The sequence below is a fragment of the Pteropus medius genome, unplaced genomic scaffold, assembly GCF_902729225.1.
Source record: "Pteropus medius unplaced genomic scaffold, Ma_sr-lr_union100, whole genome shotgun sequence".
NCBI classification, from domain to species: domain Eukaryota; kingdom Metazoa; phylum Chordata; class Mammalia; order Chiroptera; family Pteropodidae; genus Pteropus; species Pteropus medius.
The window spans coordinates 1,884,509-1,893,447 of record NW_024352789.1 but is presented as its reverse complement, the minus strand read 5'-3'; positions in this window follow the sequence as shown (position 1 = coordinate 1,893,447).

Below are 8,939 nucleotides of genomic sequence, written 5' to 3'. Positions count from 1 at the left end.
GGTAAGTGGGGTGCATTTGTCTTCCTGGGGTCCGCGGGGCCCTCTTTCCTCTTTGAACTGTCTCGGCCACTAGGCCAAGCGCCTCTCCTTTCTCGGGTAATCAGAGGAGTGACAATTAAAGAAACGCCACGCTCATTGTCACCTAGGGAATCCCATCTCTGTTCCACACACTGCTAGGTGTGACTAATCTCCTGATTCTGGCTTCAGCCGCCTGGCGAGAGGATCTCGCTCACAGAGAGGAGAGACTTAGAGCCGTAGCTTTCTGTAGCGATGCTGAGCTTCCTCCAAAGCGCTCTCAGGCCCTATCGGCACGACCCGCGAGCTTTTCCGCTACGCTCTTAGGTTTACAGAAACAAGTGTAGTGTATATTGTATTTCGTACCCTACAGCTCCCATGTCTCGCTACCTCGATTGCCACCTGAGACCTTCGCTTCCCATTCGTAATCACGAATTTAGAAAATGAGGAAAGCTGCCTGCAGAGAAAACTGGAGACAGGCGGCCCGACTGGGAAGGCGTCAGGGAACTTCCAGGTCAGCATCCTCCAAATGAGCGCACAGGGTCCAGAGAAGGAGGGGGCCCCGCGGCGTGCCTGGCCGGTGTTTGGCCAGTGCCCTTTGCTCTGAGCCAGGCTGCCTCTTGGGAAAACATCTTCCTGTGATAGTCTCTTACCTCCAGAAATCCATTTGCCTTCAACTCCCCAGCCCTCCGTGGAGGGCTAAGACCACTATCCCATGGCCAAGTTAAATGACTCGGTCAGCGTTCCATGCTGAGTCGAGGGCGGAGCCGGGATTAGAACCCAGGCCTCGGAGTTCCTGGAACGGGCTTCCTCCAGCCCCACCACTCACACACGACACTTCCTTCTAAGGCAGGGCCCTCCCTGCCGTCTTCCTCGCGCCGGTCCATCCCCGTCCACACTCGCCGTCTGCACTACCCAAGGCAGCCAGCGGGCACCGCAGACCCCTCAGCTGGGGCCTCGCGTCTCGATCTTGTCAAATGTCAGCTCAGCACCCCTCTCCTATTTCCTGGTAAGACTCAGAAATTAGCCGTGTATTCAGTTCAGTCGGGGGAGGATGAAGGCAGACAGGAAATCAGAACGACACAGAGGAAGGACAGAGGGCAGAGAGCGAGCTCCCGGCGGACGCGTGCGAATCCGCCCGCTCGCTCAGCCGAGCCCGTCGATCCCCTGTCGCCGTCTCGGCTGGTGGAGCGAGCATTCTTCAGGCATAAGAAGGGAGAAAAGATGGCTTCCTCCCTTCTCATGGCGTCCCCTGCCCGGTCTCTTCCAGGCTCACCTGTCCCCGCTGCAATGTCTTCACAGCGGCAGGTGAAGCAGCCCTGTCGGCCACCGCCTGTCCAATGTCAAGAGACTTGTGCACCCCGAACCGAGGAGCCATGCGCTCCCCAGGCTAAGAAGCAATGCCCACCCAAGGGCACAGCCATCCCTGCCCAGCAGAAGTGCCCCCCGGCCCAACAAGCCTCCAAGAGCCAACAGAACTAAGGCTCGGCTGGAGCATCGCCTGCTCACCTCCGGCCTGCCAGACGGAGCCTTCCTTCCCGCTGCTGTGTCTCCCAGCTCCAGGCTGCTCCTCCTCTCCCAGCCCCTCCTACCGGAGTCCGGGGAAGCTCTGCCCCCCGGTCTTCTTCTACGCGCCACCCTGACGCCCACCCAGGGGCCCCTGAGTTGGTCTCAGCCTCTCCAACCTCCAGCTCCACCATGGCTACAGCACCTGCTTGTCCCAAGGCGAGGAGCGAGTCAGGGCTTCTTCTGGGGTTCCGCCCGGACCAGTGGGGGCACCAGAGGCCCCGCGCAGCTTCTGCCTCCTTCCCTTCCCCAGCTCCCCGTCCCTCTGCTTCTCGTCTGTTTCCTCCCCTAATAAATCTGCGCCTCACGCCATCGTCTGTGTCCCGGCTCCTGGCTCCCGTCTGTGACCCACTCATCATTGGGGGAAGCGCACGCGTGCCGGGAAGGGGGACGCTCTTGCCAGCTGATCCTGTCTAAGGAAGGACAAAGGCAGCGACGTTCAGCTCCCAACTCCAGAGGCGCCAGCCCGCCTGGAAGCTGTCACTCTGAAGAAGCAGACAAAACGAACCTGAGTGACGTCGGCGTAGCACGCTCACTCCGCGTGTGCCGGGGAAGCGTTCACATATGCGTTTACCACCCGTCCGCTTACTCGCCCCCGCGCCTGCTCGCTCACCACCTCGTCCTCAGCGAGCCCTGGCTCGCGCTTAGTTTCCACTCCGCCCGCCTGGCTGTCCAGAGCCGGCCCGAGACGGTCTGCCCGAGTCTCGGCTGACTCCTCAGAGGTCACGGTCATTTTCCTACGCGGGGAAGGTCACTCCTGGGGTCGCCGCGTATGGCGTGTGTGCGGTTTTACCGCTGGCTCTGTCAGTTAGTACAACTTTATACGGCTTGTGAAAGAACTCTGTTTCTGCTGCTGGCCTCCTAACACTGGCCGAGACTGGCTGCCCATCAAAGAAAGAAGCAGCGAACCTTCCAGACGGGAGACGTGAGTGGTGGGAGGAAGGAGAGATACTGTGGGGGAGGGAGCGGGTTCTCGCCCCTCGAGCTCTACTTTTCTCTTGGATTTGCTCCCCGAATTCTCGCTGGGCGACGGGATAATGAACCGTGTGCTCGTTTCACACTCTGGCCTGCAAAGGACTCTCTGGCCACCTTCTCTGTTTCCCCTTAAAGTCGCCCTCTTGGCCGATAGTCCATCCAAGTAGTAATTACTTAAAACGTAGTGGGTGCAGGTGCAACCGGCAATGTCAAAGTGTCCTAGAAACGGTTAGGGCCCCAAAGGGAATGCTTCTCTCTAGAGCAACTCTGACAGCCCTTCCGAGGCCCCGTCCTCTGCCCCGAAGCTCAAGGCAAAGTGCCCCGACCTTGGCACCCGCATGGGAGCTGGTGTGACACTCGGTTACCTTCAGGAAGGAGCAGGGTCCTGCCATCGCAATGTGAGATGGCGTTTGTCACTCAGATCCCAAGCCTTCATTTTCTCATGTGTGAAAAGCTTGGGTGGTTTAATAAGCATTATTTGCAGAATTTCTGTGAAGATCGGCGATAGTGTCTATAAATTGGCTGGATATAGTATATGCTCAATAAGTGATTGATCTTATTACCACTTATGGCTGGGGAAGTAATTGCCAAAGCACTGGCCCGAGGACCCGCCTAGAGGGTGGCCACATGGAAGCCAGTCACTGGCCCCAGAATCTCTGCCGACGTGTGACGGTGGTCTCTTTCGCAGCCTGGGGACACCATGGACTGGGAAAGGAGACACGTGGGTCCCAGTTCTGGCTCGGTGCTAAATAGATCTGTGACCTTGAGCAAGTCCCCGCGCCTCAATCTTTTGTCCATAAAATGAGAAGTTGAGTCAAATGCCTTCTCCCTGCCCTAAAATTAGGTTTGCATTCTCTTGGGCTTTTGCGTTTTTGTGGGTCCCACGCTGCCCCTGTGAGACTGAATCTGCTCTGCCCCCCTAATAAGCACAAAACGCTTTGGGGGTGTGAGCAAAACCCAGAAAATGAAAGGATGAATAAACAAATGAAGGAAGGAATTAAAAAGGATCGGAATCCATGAACGATTTCAGACTGCGGTAACCAGAAAATCTACAGAGAAGCGACAACTGTGTATTTTAGGTGATTTTGAAAAATAAAGATTTCTTTTGAATGGGAGGGGGAAGGGAGCAAAAAGCTATAATTTTTAATATTTTGGGACTCCAAAGGTTGTAATTTGGCACTTTCAGAAGCATCCGAGAAATAGGAAGCATGGGCCTTTCTTTAATCCATGAAAGGATATCAAGATATGTCCCCCCGAAATATACCTCTTTGACATAAAAGGTATTTTTAGCTGGAGGCAATTAAGAAACAATAAACACAAAAGAACGCCTCGCCTTTTCTGCAGGAGGCAGGGTAGAATTCTCCTTTAGTTGGAGACAGACTTACCAGCCCAGAAATGGCACCAGAGGCATCTGCAAGCAAACCTTCCCCCATCACGTCCGGGCCATGCGGCCCCTTCTCACAAACGCATTGTCCTTTGTTGAAGATGCTGTACTGGCCACAGTGCTGGACCTTCGCTCTGAGTTTCTCTTTGTTGTTGAGTATCTGTCTTTTTTCTTTTTAAGGGTTCCAGCTAAAATCTTAAGATGGCAAGACATAAAGTTTTGTCTCCCCTACACCACCAAAAAGTCTCCACACCATTCTCATAATGGTGTCCAGGCAGGTGACACAGGACCACCTCCTGGCTCCAGGCCACTGGCTCCAGGACCTGCGCAGCCTGAGCCTGTCCTTTGATGATTCCTTGGAGGGAAGGTGGGGTTCAAGGGCGCGTGGAAGAACTTAGCCTTCCTTGGATGGGACTTAATTTCTTCCCAAGTCTCCCAATATGCTCAGGCGAAACTCCTTGTTGCATTAACATCGATATGTGCCCAGACACCTTAGCATCCACCTGCGCCGCCTCCCGCCCACCTGCACCACCTCCCGCCACCTGCACCGCCTCCCGCCACCTGCATCATCTTCCAGCTGGAGGGGGTCATCATGGCACTGGAGCCCTCTGTCTAGATTCAGGGACTTGAAGTTGAGATATTCTGTTAGGGTTGGGACAGCAATTGTCAAGCCTGACAATATCTGAGGACTTTTTAAATATTAACAGATACGAATATTTTTTAAAATGGTGTCAATTTTGGTCAAGGTAGAAAAGTCATTGAGTTTAGAATCTAGTGTCTCCTAATATGTTTGATCATAAAAACCACCTAACGAATGCTGTAGAAACGTCTCGTAGCTATTTCTCTTTCCTCGGGGTGGAGAGTTTGCAGCTGTATTGTTAATAAGCACCCCAAGATGAGGACACTAAAGCGAGGTTAGGTGACTTGCGAGGCGATTGGAATCTGCTCTGTGCGACATCCTCTGCGTGCTCTGGGCCTCAGTGGAGTCGAGGGGGCAGCGACCTGAGTCCGGAGGGGCCCGATCTCGGGTTAGGCTCCGGGTCAGGGTTCCCTGCTCCATAAGTGGCAATGAAGCAGAGGCACACTCGGAGCTCATGGAAGGTCCCACAGCTGGTCCAAAGGGAGCCGGGCTGTGACTTGGGAAGGGCAGCTGCCTCCGGTGTCCTGTGAAAGGCCGAGGTCCTGGGGGATGCACTTACCATCAGAAGCCACTGCGTCCCCCGTTTATGTGGCCAGTTTGTGGCGCCCGATTCGCCAGCCAGCTCAACCCTGATGGAGAAACCGAGCTTCTCTGGCGGGGAAGATGGACTTAACACCACCCACCGAGCGAGCTTCAGGCAAATGAACAGGGAGAATGATGTCAAGGGTCAACGGAAGGTTCCAGAGTCAGGAGCCAGAGCAGCGTTCGGGGTAAGGAAGGAGACGGGTCGAGGCAGGCAGGGCAGGGGACTGGGGGACAGGGAAGGTCCTTTGTGTCCAGGACCGAGGCCCAGGGAGCGCACGGAGCACCGCAGCTTCAGAGCTGGTTCCGATCCCCCCAGGGCCTGGGACAAGCTGGGCGACGCCAGGACAGAGAAGCAGGAAGCAGGTCCCTAAGGGCTGAGAACTCTACCTGGTGCAGAGACAGGTTCTGCCTGGAGGACACAGGGTTCTGGGCGGGGGATCCTGGGTGAGGAGGCGACAGAGTGAAGAAGAAGGCTGGGAGCTCCCCGTGGCCCAGAGGGAGGCGGGCGTCAAGCGGAGGACAGCGCAGCGGGGCTGCGGGGAGGCAGCGGGGGCGGCTTCTGTCCCCTGCCGAGCGCTTCTCTCCTCAGCCCATCCCTAAAGATGAGGGCCGGGCGGGCCGCTCTGAGCCGCTCGTCAGTTTACTCCTTCGGTCATTCGGTCATTCCGCAATCGCCAGCTCACTGGGCAGCTCCTGCCCCGCAGGCACGGTGTGAGGGCGGTTGTGGGCCGGTGGCTATGGAGACACAGTGGGAGGCTGACCCGGGACTCAAGGTCACCAGAGATGACTCAGCTGTGCAGCCAGCTGGTGCTGTGTGTCTGAGGTCAGGAGGAGGCACAATCCACACACCTGTGTTTTCAGGGTGATTTGGATTTTCCAAAGCCCACGTCTAGTAAGCGATGGTGTTTTGAAGGCAGCTCTGTACCAGTGACTCTGGTGTCATGTTACGTTGACCAGAGGACATTGCTGGTGTGAGGACTCGGGGAAGCCCTGTTCTTAGGTCCCAGGAGAGAGAAGTTCATGGCAGGTGGAATCTTCGGGACCTGACCCCCGGGGAGGGACGGCATACCTGGGCAGGTGCTCAGAGAACGCTCGCCTTCTGCCATCCTCAGTGTCATTACCGGTCCGGGTACCCAGGCTCTGTCATTGTGCCACCCGGGGACCTTCTCCAGAGTGAAAGCAACACTCGTTCAAAACACACGTGTTAGCAGGGGCTTCTCTCGGACCCCGACCCACTGGGCAATGAGACCCTGAATGCACGCCTCGTCCACCGACGCTAATTCACGTTTTAGCAGAGCTGGAAACACCTTCTGCTTATCCCCAGAGCCACTTTAAACACGAAGCAGACTTATTACCATTAAGAAGATTCATCTCAGCGAAGTGTAAGGGCTCACCCAAAAGGCGAGCCTTGTTGTGCCTTTTCACAGCGGCACGCACACCCAGCCGCCCCTGGGCTGCGAGTGGACTCAGCTCCGAGCCAGGAGGCCTGGGCTCCCCCTTTCCGCCTCTGACCTGGCCTTAAGTTCCTCTGTGGCATCAGGAGCAGAGGCGGTTCCGACGAAGGAGAGCACAGGCCTCGTGTGTAGGATCAATCAGTCTTCCCTCGGGTTCGCCGCTTGCCCTGGGTGAGGTGTTTCACCTCTCAGCCTCCAGCTACGAGGTCTTCGCTCGGCGAGTGTGGCCCTCTGACACCCTTGACCTTGGTGGCTCTGAGCGAGACTGTGTCTCTCACCCCAGGGAGTCCCCGATCTGACGAGGGGAAGAGGTCGTCATCCTTGGAGAGCCCCCGGAGTGGGACCAAATATTAATATTTGCTGAATGCGGGAGGAAACGTCGCCATGGGTACAGCGTTGCTTTGATCAAGCACGACTCTGACGCCCAGAACATACAGAGCCAGGGGCAGGGGACACACGCTGCAGCCAGCAAGAGCTCCAGGTGTTGGGGCTGGAGCCAGAAGTGGTCACGAGGTGGGGAGAGGGTCTTCACGGAGGCCGTGGGCGAGGGCCGGGGACAAGGCTTCCAGGGGTCAGCTGAGGGGTGGCGTAAGCTAGTCAGGAAGGAGGAGAGCCACAGCCAGAAGGCTGGGTGGGGTGGAGGGAAGGTTCTCCCAGGAAATAAATTAGCCTTTACAACCTCTTCAGCAGGAGCGGGGCGAAGGTGTGGCCGGTGAAAGCTTAGCAGGTTGGCCCAGATCAGCCACCACCACTGCGGGGTGGGGTTGGGGTGATGACTGAGTGACTCTGAATGTGTGGGGTTCGATGGAGCCCGGAGAAAGACGGAGGGGTCTCGGACAAACGGGTCTCGGACGCCCAGACGCGGACCCTACACTCAGCCAGCCGCGCGAGCTCCAGCATCTGCCTTCACAAGGCAGACAGCTGGCGTGCACCCCAGCTCCGCCGCACCCCCTTCCCTTCCCCACCTGCCCATGTGCCCAAACGTGTTCTGTCCCTTGAGAGTGAGGGAAAGGAGAGCAAGCAGGTAGCAAGGCCGCACAATGACTGAGACCCCCCGCTCTGGGGTCAGTGTGTCAAATTCCCCAGGGAGCCCGTGGCTCTCCCCTGCCCCCCACCCGCCAACATGAGCCCCACACTTGGGTCTAAGCGGGATGCTGGCAGTGGGAACGAGGCCCAGGTGACATCACCGTTGGGCAGCCAGTGCCAAAAAAATATCGAGTGGGTGGTTTTCATCACAAAAGCTGAGCCAACTGGTAATTGAGGAGTGGGGTGAATCACCTCTGACAGGTGGAGAATGCAAACAGAAGGCCTGGGCGGGCCTATTTCCTTGGGGCAGGGCTCAGAGTCCTTTAAAAAGCCGCTGGCCGTTGGCTTTGCACCAGCCCAGCACGACCAGAGAGCCCGTTCTTCCCTGTGCGCCAGGTGAGGCTCTTGTTATTTTCCCATTATTGGAGGAAAACGAGCGGAAGGCGTCTGATGCGGGGCATTAAGCGGAGAGAATGCGGGGTGCTTTTGGTTTAAATGAAAACGCCGTTTGGGTTTGGAGAGGACTTAGGAGGTGGTCGAGTCAGCCACCTCGGGGGGACAGCTATAGAACTGGGGCCGGGGAAGGGGACACCTGTGCCAGTTCGCACGGTAAGTTGAAACTGGGATCACAACCAGAACTCAGGCCCAGGGCGCTCTCGGAAACACCATCGCGTATGATATTTATTACAGGAATTTTAATCCGTATAATGGAGCTCTATCGATTCAGAAAGCGCGTATATTTAAGGCACTTTGGGTAAACCAAACCGAGAGGAGCGGAGTCGACAAACACGACCAGCAGAGAAAGCGATGCCCGTACGAGATGCAACACAGAGTAGACAGTGGTGGGCACGAGGGGCAGGGAAGGGCTGTGGCAGTTTGGGGGAGCCGCACTCAAGAAGAGCTCCCTGGGGTGGCCCCCGATGGGAGTGACGATGGCGGTGCGTGCGGACGGGCGGGCTCCGCAGGCCAAGGCCGGCGCGACGCTGTCGGAGCTGGACTCACGCGGACTCATCCCGTTAGTCACAGGTGTGCGGCGTGGTTCGAGAGGTGCGGGGCCCGCGGTCATTTCTAAGATGTCCCTTTCCGAAGGGCCTGATGCGTGGTCTCGGGTGCTTGTCAGTGAGGGGCACGGCAGGCCCGGGGAAGAAAGGGAGCCGAGGAACGAAGCCCACCGACACGAGGCAAACAAATTGCCTCCTCCCCTCGAAAGGGCCCGGGAATCATCGGAGCTGCTCAGGGGCCGGCAGTGAGAGCTGCTGGGCCCTGAACTTGGCTTCCTCCCCGGCCAATCCCT